Here is a 16692-nt window from a genome sequence, read left to right as displayed (position 1 = left end):
TGATGACGACGGCGACGAATCCCCCTCTCCGGAGCCCCAAACGGACTCCAGATCAGCCCTCCCGAGAGGTTTTAGGGCTTGGCGGCGGCTCCGTATCGTAAAACGCGATGATTTCTTCTCCCTGATTTTTTTTCTCATCGAAACTCAATATATGGAGGTGGAGTTGGAGTCGGAGACGCAACAGGGGGCCCACGAGGTAGGGGGCGCGCCCTGGGGGGGCGCCCCCCACCCTCGTGAGAAGGGTGTGGGCCCCCTGGTCTTCATCTTTGGCGATGATTTTTTATTGTTTTTTCTAAGATGTTCCGTGGAGTTTTAGGTCATTCCGAGAATATTTATTTTCTGCACATAAAACAACACCATGGTAATTCTGCTAAAAACAGTGTCAGTTTGGATTAGTTCCATTCAAATCATACAAGTTAGAGTCCAAAACAAGGGCAAAAGTGTTTGGAAAAGTAGATACGACGGAGACGTATCAGTGTTCCGTGCAATGCACGGGCATCTACGCATGGGAAATTATGTCGAACAGGGCTAGTTATAAGCAGGCTAGCTCTACAGCCATGATGATAGTGACTGCAGACGATGAGGCTGACTATGGTATGCCGAACACAGCGCCTATACTCAGGTGTCATCTCTGGCGCAGGGTCTTGTCACTTCACTATGAGGAGCAGCACGTAATAATTTGACCAACGGGTAGTACAGTGCTAGTACTCCTACTACTACATTGGTAGTACTACTACTAGTACTAGTAGCACCACCGTCTGGATTTAGGAGTACTACCATGTCCACCGGCACCAAGGAACGTCTCCAGGTAGTATTGCTTGAGGCCGCCAGGGCGAGGGGCCGCTTGGACGACAGCTTCGTCTCCTTGTTCGACAAGGTCCTCGTTGGTTTCCTCGACAAGTTGTCGGGGGTTGGGTGCGACATATGCCAAAGGATGGCTTATCATGGTGGGGGCGAGTAGAACGTCGCCGGTGCCTGGAAACGGGATGAGGCGAAGACATGCACACCGGCGAATCTTACCCAGCTTCAGGGCTCTCCGGGGAGATAATACCCCTACTGCTGCTCTACGGGGTCTCCGCATGATCACTATGGCAAAGTGTTTACACGATTGCTCCTTGAGTTGTTTCCTAGAGGTAGGAGAAGGCAAGGCTAGCTCTCTCCTTCCTATATGATCTGGTCTAGTGCTAATGGATTCCAACCCTCTGCATGGGTGCCCTGGGGGTTTATATAGGCCTACCCCCCAGGGGTACAATGGTAGTCCGGCTGGACGCGGGCCCAGCCGCCAGCCTCTTTGGCCGCCGTCTTATCCGCCGACTCCTGGGGCCCGCCGACTGGTGGGCCCCGCCGACTGGCTCGGTACGGAGCCGACAGGCCGCATCCGCCGCCGGTGGGTCTTGCCGGCTGCTGATTACTGTAGTCATGCTTCTAATGACGCGGGCTTGGTCATGGTGTCGTGGCAACAGCCCCGCCGCCCGGTGGGCGATCACTATTGCCACTCTCAGTCACATCTGGTTAATGGCGCATGGGCCCCGGGGGAGGAGCTGGCCGACTCTCGGGGGCCGACTCCCAACGGGTCCGACTGGTGGCGCACTTGCCGCCTTCTAGGATCCCGCTGGCCGGTGGGACCCGCCGCCCAAAGGTCGTATAGACAAGCCGTCGTGGGCGCAAGATTCGGTCCACCGGTGCTGATGTCAGGGCCAGCATGGCAACAGTGCCACGCCGCATGGAGATCTCCGCGGGCACGGCGTACTGTGGCCATGCCTGCCTTTGGAAAGGGGTGGGAGCAGTCTTCACTGTAGCCACTCCCCTGTCCTGTCCCTCTTGATGAGGACATGGGGTTTTGCGGGAGTCGCGGGACGACTCCCCAAGGTCGGCTTCTCGGAAAGTCGTCAGTCAGGAGTTGGCTTATCCTGAAGTCGTTCCTGGGACTCGGCCGCGAGTGGCCAGTCGGTGGCCTCGCCGCCGACTTCTCAGAAGGCGGCTCTTTGTCCTGGGGTCTTGAGGGGTGCAGCCTGCCCTGATGTCTTGAAAGGTTCTGGGACTCGGGTTAGCCTACCCGTGGCCCATTACTCCGAAAGTAGTCCCCGAAGCTGATGAGACACCCCGGACGATCGGCCGAGGAGCCTCAGCAGTTTCGCTTTCTGGGTGCCCGAGACATGGATCTTACTTGACTTCTGCCGGGCCGGCTAGAAGGAGTCGGACTCGCCCAACTCTGACTCGCACAATATTTTGAACGTCGCGGCGGGATCCAAGTAGCGTGCTGGCTAAGCTTCCAGGCCACCGCCCGTTCCGGGCCTTTCACATGATAACACGTGGTCGGGCCAGTCTGCTAGCCTACGCGCGTGACAGGACAGGCCCGTAGGCGGGGCCCGCCATTACCGCGCCTCGGCACTCGAGCGGATCCGCTGTGGCCCGAGAGGACGGTTGGGATTCCTATGAAGTTACTGCGCGGTAACTTTAGTCGTGAAAACGTAGGGGTCGTGGGGGCGTGGGCGCAGTATATCCCACGACCGCCCCCTCGGCTTCGCAGCCCATGAGGCTATAAGTAGGGGGAGGAGCGGGGCGCGGCGGAGCACGCGCGCCCCTTCTCCACGCTACTCCTTGCTCTTCTTCTTCTTCTTCTTCTCACACCGCCGCGCGCCCAAGCTTCGCCGAACACCGCGGCGATCCACTCGCGATGAGTTCTTCTTCTGCCGCCGCGCCTCCCTCGGTACATTCCGGCACCTGGGACGGCTCAGAAGTCCATGACGACCACATCGAGTTCCTCCGCAAGACTCGTCGGCTCCCCGGCGAAGATTACGTGCGGGTACACCTTGCGCCGAGGGGGAGATCTCTCCAGTGCCGGAGGAGGGCGAGCGGGTTATCTTCCGCTTGCACTGCCTGCGCGGGTTAGTGCTACCGGCGAGCAGCTTCTTCCACTCCTTTCTGGAGTTCTACGGCCTCCAGCCGCACCACCTCACGCCCAACACGGTGGTGCTGCTGTCCGCCTTCGTGGCCTTGTGCGAAGGCTTCCTCGGAGTCCTCCCCACCCTCGAGCTCTAGGGGGAGTTCTTCTACTCCAAGCTCGGCACTCAGGCTGCAGGCGTGCCGGCTCAGTGCGGCGCATTCATCGTCGTGCGGAGGTCGGGGGCCGACAACCCCTTCCCCACCATCAAGCTGATAAAGTCGGTGAAGATGTGGCAGCGATCGTACTTCTACGTGAAGAGCGTCTTCGCGGGGGGCGATTGGGTCAACCTGCTGGCTTTTGAAGCCGGCCCGCCGGCTGGGAGACTGCCCAACTGGTCATTTCGGGCCAAGTCGCTGACGCTTGCGGGAGCCGGTGCCGTCGCGCGACTCCGAGTGCTGACGCAGTCGGAGGGCCTGACTGGTCCGGACCTGCTGGCCGCCTTTGTGGCGCGCCGAGTCTCCCGCTCCAAGGCCGCCCCCACATGATATGCCAAATGAGCGGGCGCCATGATCTGAGTCGGATGTGCACCAAGGACATGCCTCACGAGGAGGTGGCCTACATGGTGAACTACCTCTCGGACAGCCAGCTCCTGGAGGACTGGCGGTTCGGCAAGGAGCCGTACTCCCGCGCCAACCCCCCACCCACAGTGAGTTGCCTTTTCTTTCTTTGAATTGTCTTCTTTCTTGCCGAGTTTGTTTGTGCGACCTGAAATGTCGGCTTTGGTCAGAATCCCCTCCTCCATCCACCAGCCAGCACCACGGGGCCGGCCCGCGAGTTCCTTGCCGACCGGGCGGAGAGCAACGTCGACGACTCCGATCTGGGGGCGGTGGCTTTGGAAGACAACACAGAGGGAGGAGGCGGCCCGCAGCTCGGGGCCAGTCCAGAGGACTGGCCTGATGATGATGAGGAGGTCGCCCCCCGCCACCGGCCAGGAGCCAGCCATCCCGGCGCGGGCTCTTCTGCTGCATCGGGTGCTCCAGGCGGCAAGAAGAAGCGTAGGGTCGTGCCGACCTTGTTCAGCAGTCGGCCGAAGAAGCCCAAGAGTTTGGCTGCGGCGACCAAGCGGGACGAGGCGGCCACGAAGGCCATCCTCTTCCGCAAGGAAGTAAAGAAGCCGTCACTGGTCTCCGCGTGAGTATTCCGTCTTAACGCTTTATTCTTTCTTTGTAGCTTTTGTCTGAGTCTTTTACTTGCTTCCCTCGCTTCAGGGCTCCCCTCACTCTTGAGAGGGTTGTCGCCGCCTCCGTCATGGGGTCAGCGGAGACGTCCGCCACCACTCGGCGGATTGACCCTGCTGCCGACCTCCGGGAGGCGACGGAGCAGAATGCGTAGGAGAAGCGCAACCAGGAAGAGGCCGCCCGCCTGGAGAAGGTGGAGGCCGATAAGGCGGAGGCCTCCGCTAAGAAGAAACTAGCGGAGGCCGAAGCCGTCGCCGCGACGAAGCGGCACGCTGAGGAGGCCGCGCACCGCCAATCAGCGATGTTCGTCACCCCGCTGAACTCTGCACCGCCGCCTTCGGAGTTCACGGGGCAGACTGGGGAAGCCGGCAGCGAGAACCCCGTCATGGAGAGGGAAGGCGGTGACTCCTCCACGCCGGACATGATCGTTCCGCCGCCGCCTCCACCGCCGTCTGGGAGCACGCAAGGCAAACAGCCAGCGGACCCTCCGGTGCCGCCGACTGAAGACGAGGCCGTGGCGAGGCTACTTCTCCAAGTCGGCTCGCCAACGCGCCACCGTCTTGAGAAGGCGACTTCGGCGCCACGCCCCCTGGAGACCGGCACCGCCAGCTCGGCGATCCCAGACGCCGAAGCGACGAGCACCACGCCCATTGGGTGGGTGCGAGGAGGCGGCACAGGGCCGCTGAACCAGGCGCTTCTGGACGTCCAAACGAAGCTGGGAGCTGAGGGCGACGCCATCCAGAACTGCACTAAGGCGTACCTGGCTTCGCGGGTAGCCATCCGGGTATGCTTTCTCGTTGGTCCTTGTTTTCTTGTTCCTCTCTGTGGGGGCGCGCCAGCGCACCCACTGGGTGTAGTCCCCGAGTTTCGGGCCGGCTGCTAAGCAGGCGGCCCGGAACTTCCAATTGGTGACTTCCAGGTACTAATTTTTGAAGGAAATATGCCCTAGAGGCAATAATAAAGTTATTATTTATTTCCTTATTTCATGATAAATGTTTATTATTCATGCTAGAATTGTATTAACCAAAAACATAATACATGTGTGAATACATAGACACACAGAGTGTCACTAGTATGCCTCTACTTGACTAGCTCATTAATCAAAGATGGTTATGTTTCCTAACCATAGACAAAGAGTTGTTATTTTATTAACGGGATCACATCATTAGGAGAATGATGTGATTGACTTGACCCATTCCGTTAGCTTAGCACTCGATCGTTTAGTATGTTGTTATTGCTTTCTTCATGACTTATACATGTTCCTATGACTATGAGATTATGCAACTCCCGTTTACCGGAGGAACACTTTGTGTGCTACCAAACGTCACAACGTAACTGAGTGATTATAAAGGAGCTCTACAGGTGTCTCCAACAGTACATGTTGGGTTGGCGTATTTCGAGATTAGGATTTGTCACTCCGATTGTCGGAGAGGTATCTCTGGGCCCTCTCGGTAATGCACATCACATAAGCCTTGCAAGCATTGCAACTAATGAGTTAGTTGCGAGATGATGTATTACGGAACGAGTAAAGAGACTTGCCGGTAACGAGATTGAACTAGGTATTGAGATACCAACGATCGAATCTCAGGCAAGTAACATACCTATGACAAAGGGAACAAATGTATGTTGTTATGCGGTCTGACCGATAAAGATCTTCGTAGAATATGTGGGATCCAATATGAGGATCCAGGTTCCGCTATTGGTTATTGACCGGAGACGTGTCTCGGTCATGTCTACATTGTTCTCGAACCCGTAGAGTCCGCACGCTTAAGGTTTCGATGACAGTTATATTATGAGTTTATGAGTTTTGATGTACCGAAGGAGTTCGGAGTCCCGGATGAGATCGGGGACATGACGAGGAGTCTCGAAATGGTTGAGACGTAAAGATCGATATATTGGACGACTATATTCGGACATCGAAAAGGTTCCGAGTGATTCTGGTATTTTTCGGAGTACCGGAGAGTTACGGGAATTCGCCGGGGAGTATATGGGCCTTATTGGGCCATACGGGAATAGAGGAGAGAGGCCAAAAGGAAGGAGGCTCCCTCCCCCCTCTGGTCGGAATTGGACAAGGGGTGCAACCCCCTTTTCCTTTTTCCTCTCCTCCTCTTTCCTTCTCTCCTACTCCAATAAGGAAAGGAGGAATCCTACTCCCGGTGGGAGTAGGACTCCCCCCTTGGTGCGCCTCCTCCTAGGCCGGCCGCCTCCCCCCTTGCTCCTTTATATACGGGGGCAGGGGGCACCTGTAGACACACAAGTTGATCTTCATGATCGTTCTCTTAGCCATGTGCGGCGCCCCCCTCCACCATACTCCTCTATAATATTGTAGCGGTGCTTAGGCGAAGCCCTACGACGGTAGAACATCAAGATCGTCACCACGCCGTCGTGCTGACGGAACTCTTCCCCGACACTTTGCTGGATCGGAGTCCGGGGATCGTCATCGAGCTGAATGTGTGCTAGAACTCGAAGGTGTCGTAGTTTCGGTGCTTGGATCGGTGGGATCGTGAAGACGTACGACTACATCAACTGCGCTGATATAACGCTTCCGCTTTCGGTCTACAAGGGTACGTGGACAACACTCTCCCATCTCGTTGCTATGCATCACCATGATCTTGCGTGTGCGTAGGAAATTTTTTGAAATTACTACGTTCCCCAATAGTGGCATCCGAGCCTAGGTTTTATGTGTTGATGTTATATGCACGAGTAGAACACAAGTGAGTTGTGGGCGATATAAGTCCTACTGCTTACCAGCATGTCATACTTTGGTTCAGCGGTATTGTTGGATGAAGCGGCCTGGACCAAAATTACGCGTACGCTTACGCGAGACTGGTTCTACCGACGTGGTTTGCACACAGGTGGCTGGCGGGTGTCAGTTTCTCCAACTTTAGTTGAACCGAGTGTGGCTACATCCGGTCCTTGCAAAGGTTAAAACAGCACCAACTTGACAAACTATCATTGTGGTTTTGATGCGTAGGTAAGATTGGTTCTTGCTTAAGCCCGTAGCAGCCACGTAAAACTTGCAACAAACAAAGTAGAGGACGCCTAACTTGTTTTTGCTGGGCATGTTGTGATGTGATATGGTCAAGACATGATGCTTAATTTTATTGTATGAGATGATCATGTTTTGTAACCGAGTTATCGGCAACTGGCAGGAGCCTTATGGTTGTCGCTTTATTGTATGCAATGCAATCGCCCTGTAATGCTTTACTTTATCACTAAGCGGTAGTGATAGTCGTAGAAGCATAAGATTGGCGAGACGACAACGATGCTACGATGGAGATCAAGGTGTCGCGCCGGTGACGATGGTGATCATGACGGTGCTTCGAAGATGGAGATCACAAGCACAAGATGATGATGGCCATATCATATCACTTATATTGATTGCATGTGATGTTTATCTTTTATGCATCTTATCTTGCTTTGATTGACGGTGGCATTTTAAGATGATCTCTCACTAATTATCAAGAAGTGTTCTCCCTGAGTATGCACCATTGCAAAAGTTCTTCGTGCTGAGACACCACGTGAAGATCGGGTGTGATAGGTTCTACGTTCGAATACAACGGGTGCAAAACAGTTGCACACGCGGAATACTCAGGTTATACTTGATGAGCAAAGCATATACAGATATGGCCTCGGAACACAGAGACCGAAAGGTCGAGCGTGAATCATATAGTAGATATGATCAACATAGTGATGTTCACCAATGAAACTACTCCATCTCACGTGATGATCGGACATGGTTTAGTTGATTTGGATCACGTGATCACTTAGATGACTAGACAGATGTCTGTCTAAGTGGGAGTTCTTAAGTAATATGATTAATTGAACTTAAATTTATCATGAACTTAGTCCTGGTATTATTTTGCAAATTATGTTGTAGATCAATAGCTCGCGTTGTTGCTTCCCTGTGTTTATTTTGATATGTTCCTAGAGAAAATTCTGTTGAAAGATGTTAGTAGCAATGATGCGGATAGGATCCGTGATCTGAGGTTTATCCTCATTGCTGCACAGAAGAATTATGTTCTTGATACACCGCTAGGTGACAGACCTATTGCAGGAGCAGATGCAGATGTTATGAACGTTTGGCTAGCTCAATATGATGACTACTTGATAGTTTAGTGCACCATGCTTAACGGCTTAGAATCGGGACTTCAAAGACGTTTTGAACGTCATGGACCATATGAGATGTTCCAGGAGTTGAAGTTAATATTTCAAGCAAATACCCGAGTTGAGAGATATGAAGTCTCCAACAAGTTCTATAGCTAAAATATGGAGGAGAATCGCTCAACTAGTGAGCATGTGCTCAGATTGTCTGGGTACTACAATCGCTTGAATCAAGTGGGAGTTAATCTTCCAGATAAGATAGTGATTGGCAGAATTCTCTAGTCACCATCACTAAGTTAGTAGAACTTCGTGATGAACTATGATATGCAAGGGATAACGAAAACGATTCCCAAGCTCTTCGTAATGCTGAAATTGACGAAGGTAGAAATCGAGAAAAACATCAAGTGTTGATGGTATACAAGACCACTAGTTTCAAGAAAAGGGCAAAGGGAAGAAGGGGAACTTCAAGAAGAACAGCAAGAAATTGATGCTCAAGTGAAGAAGCCCAAGTCTAGTCCTAAGCCTGAGACTAAGTGCTTCTACTGCAAAGGGACTGGTCACTGGAAGCGGAACTACCCCAAGTGATGGGCAGATAAAAAGGATGGCAAAGTGAACATAAGTATATTTGATATACATGTTATTGATGTGTACTTTACTAGTGTTTATAGCAACCCCTCAGTATTTGATACTAGTTCAGTTGCTAAGATTAGTAACTCGAAACGGGAGCTGCAGAATAAACAGAGACTAGTTAAGGGTGAAGTGACGATGTGTGTTGGAAGTGGTTCCAAGATTGATATGATCATCATCGCACACTCCCTATACTTTCGGGATTAGTGTTGAAACTAAATAAGTGTTATTTGGTGTTTGCGTTGAGCATGAATATGATTTGATCATGTTTATTGCAATACGGTTATTCATTTAAGTTAAAGAACAATTGGTGTTCTGTTTACATGAATAAAACCTTCTATGGTCATACACAGCAACGAAAATGGTTTGTTGGATCTCGATCGTAGTGATACACATATTCATAATATTGAAACCAAAAGATGCAAAGTTAATAATGATAGTGCAACTTATTTGTGGCACTGCCGTTTAGGTCATATTGGTGTAAAGCGCATGAAGAAACTCCATACTGATGGGATTTTGGAATCACTTGATTATGAATCACTTGGTGCTTACGAACCATGGCTTATGGGCAAGATGACTAAAGACTCCATTCTCCAGAACAATGGAGCGAGCAACTGACTTATTGGAAATAATACATACTGATGTATGCGATCCGATGAGTGTTGAAGCTCGCGGCGGGTATCGTTATTTTCTGACCTTCACATATGATTTGAGCAGATATGGGTATATCTACTTGATGAAACATAAGTCTGAAACATTTGAAAAGTTCAAAGAATTTCAGAGTGAAGTGGAAAATCATCATAACAAGAAAAATAAGGTTTCTACGATCTGATCGCGGAGACAAATATTTGAGTTATGAGTTTGATCTTCAATTAAAACTATGTGGAATAGTTTCACAAATTCATGCCACCTGGAACACCACAGCATAATGGTGTGTTCGAACGTCATAACCGTACTTTATTGGATATAGTGCAATCTATGATGTTTCTTACTGATTTACCACTATCATTTTTGGGGTTATGCATTAGAGACAGTTGCATTCACGTTAAAAAGGGCACCATCTAAATCCGTTGAGACGGCACAGTATGAACTGTGGTTTGGCAAGAAACCAAAAGTTGTCGTTTCTTAAAGTTTGGGGTTGTAATGCTTATAAGAAAAAGTTTCATCCTGATAAGCTCAAACCCAAATCGGAGAAATGTGTCTTCATAGGATAACCAAAGAAGACAGTTGGGTACACCTTCTATCACAGATCCGAAGGCAAGACATTCGTTGCTAAGAATGGATCCTTTCTATTGAAGGAGTTTCTCTCGAAAGAAGTGAGTGGGAGGAAAGTAGAACTTGATGAGGTAACTGTACCTGCTCCCTTATTGGAAAGTAGTACATCACAGAAACCGGTTTCTATGACACCTACACCAATTAGTGAGGAAGCTAATGATGATGATCATGAAACTGCAGAACAAGTTACTACTGAACCTCATAGATCAACCAGAGTAAGATCCGCACCAGAGTGGTACGGTAATCCTGTTCTGGAAGTCATGCTACTAGATCATGATGAACCTACGAACTATGAAGAAGCGATGGTGAGCCCAGATTCCGCAAAATGGCTAGAAGCCATGAAATCTGAGATGGGATCCATGTATGAGAACAAAGTGTGGACTTTGGTTGACTTGCCCAATGATCGGCAAGCAATTGAGAATAAATGGATCTTCAAGAAGAAGACTGACGCTGACGGTAATGTTACTGTCTATAAAGCTCAACTTGTCGCAAAAGGTTTTCGACAAGTTCAAGGGATTGACTATGATGAGACCTTGTCAGCCATAGCGATGCTTAAGTCTGTTCGAATCATGTTAGCAATTGCCGCATTTTATGATTATGAAATTTGGTAGATGGATGTCAAAACTGCATTCCTGAATGGATTTCTGGAAGAAGAGTTGTATATGATGTAGCTGGAAGGTTTTGTCTATCCAAAAGGAGCTAACAAAGTGTGCAAGCTCCCGCGATCCATTTATGGACTGGTGCAAGCCTCTCAGAGTTGGAATAAACGCTTTGATAGTGTGATCAAAGCATTTGGGTTTGTACAGACTTTTGGAGAAGCCTGTATTTACAAGAAAGTGAGTGGGAGCTCTGTAGCATTTCTGATATTATATGTGGATGACATATTGCTAATCTGAAATGATATAGAATTTCTGGATAGCATAAAAGGATACTTGAATAAGAGTTTTTCAATGAAAGACCTCGGTGAAGCTGCTTACATATTGGGCATTAAGATCTATAGAGATAGATCAAGATGCTTAATTGGACTTTCACAAAGCACATACCTTGACAAAGTTTTGAAGAAGTTCAAAATGGATCAAGCAAAGAAAGGATTCTTGCATGTGTTACAAGGTGTGAAGTTGAGCAAGACTCAAAACCCGACCACGGCAGAAGATAGAAAGAGAATGAAAGTCATTCTCTATGCCTCAACCATAGATTCTATAAAGTATGCCATGTTGTATACCAGATCTATTGTATACCCTACACTGTGTTAAGCAAGGGAGTACAATAGTGATCTAGGAGTAGATCACTGGACAACGGTAAAAATTATCCTTAGTGGAATAAGGATATGTTTCTCGATTATGGACATGACAAAAAAGGTTCGTCGTAAAGGGTTACGTTGATGCAAATTTTGACACTGATCTAGATGACTCTAAGTCTCAATCTGGATACATATTGAAAGTGGGAGCAATTAGCTATAGTAGCTCCGTGTAGAGCATTGTTGACATAGAAATTTGCAAAATACATACGGATCTTAATATGGCAGACCCGTTGACTAAACTTCTCTCACAGGCAAAACATGATCACACCTTAGTACTCTTTGGGTGTTAATCACATAACGATGTGAACTAGATTATTGACTCTAGTAAACCCTTTGAGTGTTGGTCACAGAACGATGTGAACTATGGGTGTTAATCACATGATGATGTGAACTATTGGTGTTAAATCACATGGCAATGTGAACTAGATTATTGACTCTAGTACAAGTGGGAGACTGAAGGAAATATGCCCTAGAGGCAATAATAAAGTTATTATTTATTTCCTTATTTCATGATAAATGTTTATTATTCATGCTAGAATTGTATTAACCGGAAACATAATACATGTGTGAATACATAGACAAACAGAGTGTCACTAGTATTCCTCTACTTGACTAGCTCGCTAATCAAAGATGGTTATGTTTCCTAACCATAGACAAAGAGTTGTTATTTTATTAACGGGATCACAACATTAGGAGAATGATGTGATTGACTTGACCCATTCCGTTAGCTTAGCACTCGATTGTTTAGTATGTTGCTATTGCTTTCTTCATGACTTATACATGTTCCTATGACTATGAGATTATGCAACTCCCGTCTACCGGAGGAACACTTTGTGTGCTACCAAACGTCACAATGTAACTGGGTGATTATAAAGGAGCTCTACAGGTGTCTCCAAAGGTACATGTTGGGTTGGCGTATTTCGAGATTAGGATTTGTCACTCTGATTGTCAGAGAGGTATCTCTGGGCCCTCTCAGTAATGCACATCACATAAGCCTTGCAAGCATTGCAACTAATGAGTTAGTTGCGAGATGATGTATTACGGAACGAGTAAAGAGACTTGCCGGTAACGAGATTGAACTAGGTATTGAGATACCGACGATCGAATCTCAAGCAAGTAACATACCAATGACAAAGGGAACAAACGTATGTTGTTATGCGGTCTGACCGATAAAGATCTTCATAGAATATGTGGGATCCAATATGAGCATCCAGGTTCCGCTATTGGTTATTGACCGGAGACATGTCTCGGTCATGTCTACATTGTTCTCGAACCCGTAGCGTCCGCACGCTTAAGGTTTCAATGACAGTTATGTTATGAGTTTATGAGTTTTGATGTACCGAAGGAGTTCGGAGTCCCGGATGAGATTGGGGACATGACGAGGAGTCTCAAAATGGTCGAGACATAAAGATCGATATATTGGACGACTATATTCGGACATCGTAAAGGTTCCGAGTGATTCTGGTATTTTTCGGAGTACCGGAGAGTTACGGGAATTCGTCGAGGAGTATATGGGCCTTATTGGGCCATACGGGAATAGAGGAGAGAGGCCAAAAGGAAGGAGGCGCCCCCCCCCTCTGGTCCGAATTGGACAAGGGGTGCAGCCCCCTTTTCCTTTTTCCTCTCCTCCTCTTTCCTTCTCTCCTACTCCAACAAGGAAAGGAGGAATCCTACTCCCCGTGGGAGTAGGACTCCCCCCTTGGTGCGCCTCCTCCTAGGTCGGCCGCCTCCCCCCTTGCTCCTTTATATACGGGGGCAGGGGGGCACCTCTAGACACACAAGTTGATCTTCGTGATCGTTCTCTTAGCCGTGTGCGGTGCCCCCCTCCACCATACTCCTCTATAATATTGTACCGGTGCTTAGGCGAAGCCCTGCGACGGTAGAACATCAAGATCGTCACCACGCCGTCGTGCTGACCGAACTCTTCCCCGACACTTTGCTGGATTAGAGTCCGGGGATCGTCATCGAGCTGAACGTGTGCTAGAACTCAGAGGTGTCGTAGTTTCGGTGCTTGGATCGATGGGATCGTGAAGACGTATGACTACATCAACCGCGTTGATATAACGCTTCCGCTTTCGGTCTACGAGGGTACATGGACAACACTCTCCCATCTCATTGCTATGCATCACCATGATCTTGCGTGTGCGTAGGAAATTTTTTGAAATTGCTACGTTCCCTAACAGTGGCATCCGAGCCTAGGTTTTATGTGTTGATGTTATATGCATGAGTAGAACACAAGTGAGTTGTGGGCGATATAAGTCATACTGCTTACCAGCATGTCATACTTTGGTTCGGCGGTATTGTTGGATGAAGCGGCCTGGAACAACATTACGCGTATGCTTACGCGAGACTGGTTCTACCGACGTGCTTTGCACACAGGTGGCTGGCGGGTGTCAGTTTCTCCAACTTTAGTTGAACCGAGTGTGGCTACGCCCGGTCCTTGCGAAGGTTAAAACAGCACCAACTTGACAAACTATCGTTGTGGTTTTGATGCGTAGGTAAGATTGGTTCTTGCTTAAGCCCGTAGCAGCCACGTAAAACTTGCAACAAACAAAGTAGAGGACGTCTAACTTGTTTTTGCAGGGCATGTTGTGATGTGATATGGTCAAGACATGATGCTTAATTTTATTGTATGAGATGATCATGTTTTGTAACCGAGTTATCGGCAACTGGCAGGAGCCTCATGGTTGTCGCTTTATTGTATGCAATGCAATCGCCCTGTAATGCTTTACTTTATCACTAAGCGGTAGCGATAGTCGTAGAAGCATAAGATTGGCGAGACGACAATGATGCTACAATGGAGATCAAGGTGTCGCGCCGGTGATGATGGTAATCATGACGGTGCTTCGAAGATGGAGATCACAAGCACAAGATGATGATGGCCATATCGTATCACTTATATTGATTGCATGTGATGTTTATCTTTTATGCATCTTATCTTGCTTTGATTGACGGTAGCATTTTAAGATGATCTCTCACTAATTATCGAGAAGTGTTCTTCCTGAGTATGCACCGTTGCGAAAGTTCTTCGTGCTGAGACACCACGTGATGATCGGGTGTGATAGGTTCTACGTTCAAATACAACGGGTGCAAAACAGTTGCACACGCGGAATACTCAGGTTATACTTGACGAGCCAAGCATATACAGATATGGCCTCGGAACACACAGACCGAAAGGTCGAGCGTGAATCATATAGTAGATATGATCAACATAGTGATGTTCACCAATGAAACTACTCCATCTCACGTGATGATCGGGCATGGTTTAGTTGATTTGGACCACGTGATCACTTAGATGACTAGACAGATGTCTGTCTAAGTGGGAGTTCTTAAGTAATATGATTAATTGAACTTAAATTTATCATGAACTTAGTCCTGGTATTATTTTGCAAATTATGTTGTAGATCAATAGCTCGCGTTGTTGCTTCCCTGTGTTTATTTTGATATGTTCCTAGAGAAAATTCTGTTGAAAGATGTTAGTAGCAATGATGCGGATTGGATCCGTGATCTGAGGTTTATCCTCATTGCTGCACAGAAGAATTATGTCCTTGATGCACCGCTAGGTGACAGACCTATTGCAGGAGCAGATGCAGACGTTATGAACGTTTGGCTAGCTCAATATGATGACTACTTGATAGTTTAGTGCACCATGCTTAACGGCTTAGAATCGGGACTTCAAAGATGTTTTGAACGTCATGGACCATATGAGATGTTCCAGGAGTTGAAGTTAATATTTCAAGCAAATACCCGAGTTGAGAGATATGAAGTCTCCAACAAGTTCTATAGCTAAAATATGGAGGAGAATCGCTCAACTAGTGAGCATGTGCTCAGATTGTCTGGGTACTACAATCGCTTGAATCAAGTGGGAGTTAATCTTCCAGATAAGATAGTGATTGACAGAATTCTCTAGTCACCATCACTAAGTTAGTAGAACTTCGTGATGAACTATGATATGCAAGGGATAACGAAAACAATTCCCAAGCTCTTCGTAATGCTGAAATTGACGAAGGTAGAAATCGAGAAAAACATCAAGTGTTGATGGTATACAAGATCACTAGTTTCAAGAAAAGGGCAAAGGGAAGAAGGGGAACTTCAAGAAGAACAGCAAGCAAGTTGCTGCTCAAGTGAAGAAGCCCAAGTCTGGTCCTAAGCCTGAGACTAAGTGCTTCTACTGCAAAGGGACTGGTCACTGGAAGCGGAACTACCCCAAGTGATGGGCAGATAAAAAGGATGGCAAAGTGAACATAAGTATATTTGACATACATGTTATTGATGAGTACTTTACTAGTGCTTATAGCAACCCCTCAGTATTTGATACTAGTTCAGTTGCTAAGATTAGTAACTCGAAACGGGAGTTGCAGAATAAACAGAGACTAGTTAAGGGTGAAGTGATGATGTGTGTTGGAAGTGGTTCCAAGATTGATATGATCATCATCGCACACTCCCTATACTTTCGGGATTAGTGTTGAAACTAAATAAGTGTTATTTGGTGTTTGCGTTGAGCATGAATATGATTTGATCATGTTTATTGCAATACGGTTATTCATTTAAGTTAAAGAACAATTGGTGTTCTGTTTACATGAATAAAACCTTCTATGGTCATACACACCAACGAAAATGGTTTGTTGGATCTCGATCGTAGTGATACACATATTCATAATATTGAAACCAAAAGATGCAAAGTTAATAATGATAGTGCAACTTATTTGTGGCACTGCCGTTTAGGTCATATTGGTGTAAAGCGCATGAAGAAACTCCATACTGATGGGATTTTGGAATCACTTGATTATGAATCACTGGTGCTTACGAACCATGCCTTATGGGCAAGATGACTAAACACTCCGTTCTCCAGAACAATGGAGCGAGCAACTGACTTATTGGAAATAATACATACTAATGTATGCGATCCGATGAGTGTTGAAGCTCGCGGCGGGTATCGTTATTTTCTGACCTTCACATATGATTTGAGCAGATATGGGTATATCTACTTGATGAAACATAAGTCTGAAACATTTGAAAAGTTCAAAGAATTTCAGAGTGAAGTGGAAAATCATCATAACAAGAAAAATAAGGTTTCTACGATCTGATCGCGGAGACAAATATTTGAGTTACGAGTTTGGTCTTCAATTAAAACTATGTGGAATAGTTTCACAAATTCATGCCACCTGGAACACCACAGCATAATGGTGTGTTCGAACGTCATAACCGTACTTTATTGGATATAGTGCAATCTATGATGTTTCTTACCGATTTACCACTAT

Source organism: Triticum aestivum, chromosome 2A (genome assembly GCF_018294505.1).
Source record: "Triticum aestivum cultivar Chinese Spring chromosome 2A, IWGSC CS RefSeq v2.1, whole genome shotgun sequence".
NCBI classification, from domain to species: domain Eukaryota; kingdom Viridiplantae; phylum Streptophyta; class Magnoliopsida; order Poales; family Poaceae; genus Triticum; species Triticum aestivum.
This window is presented reverse-complemented; position numbering follows the sequence as displayed.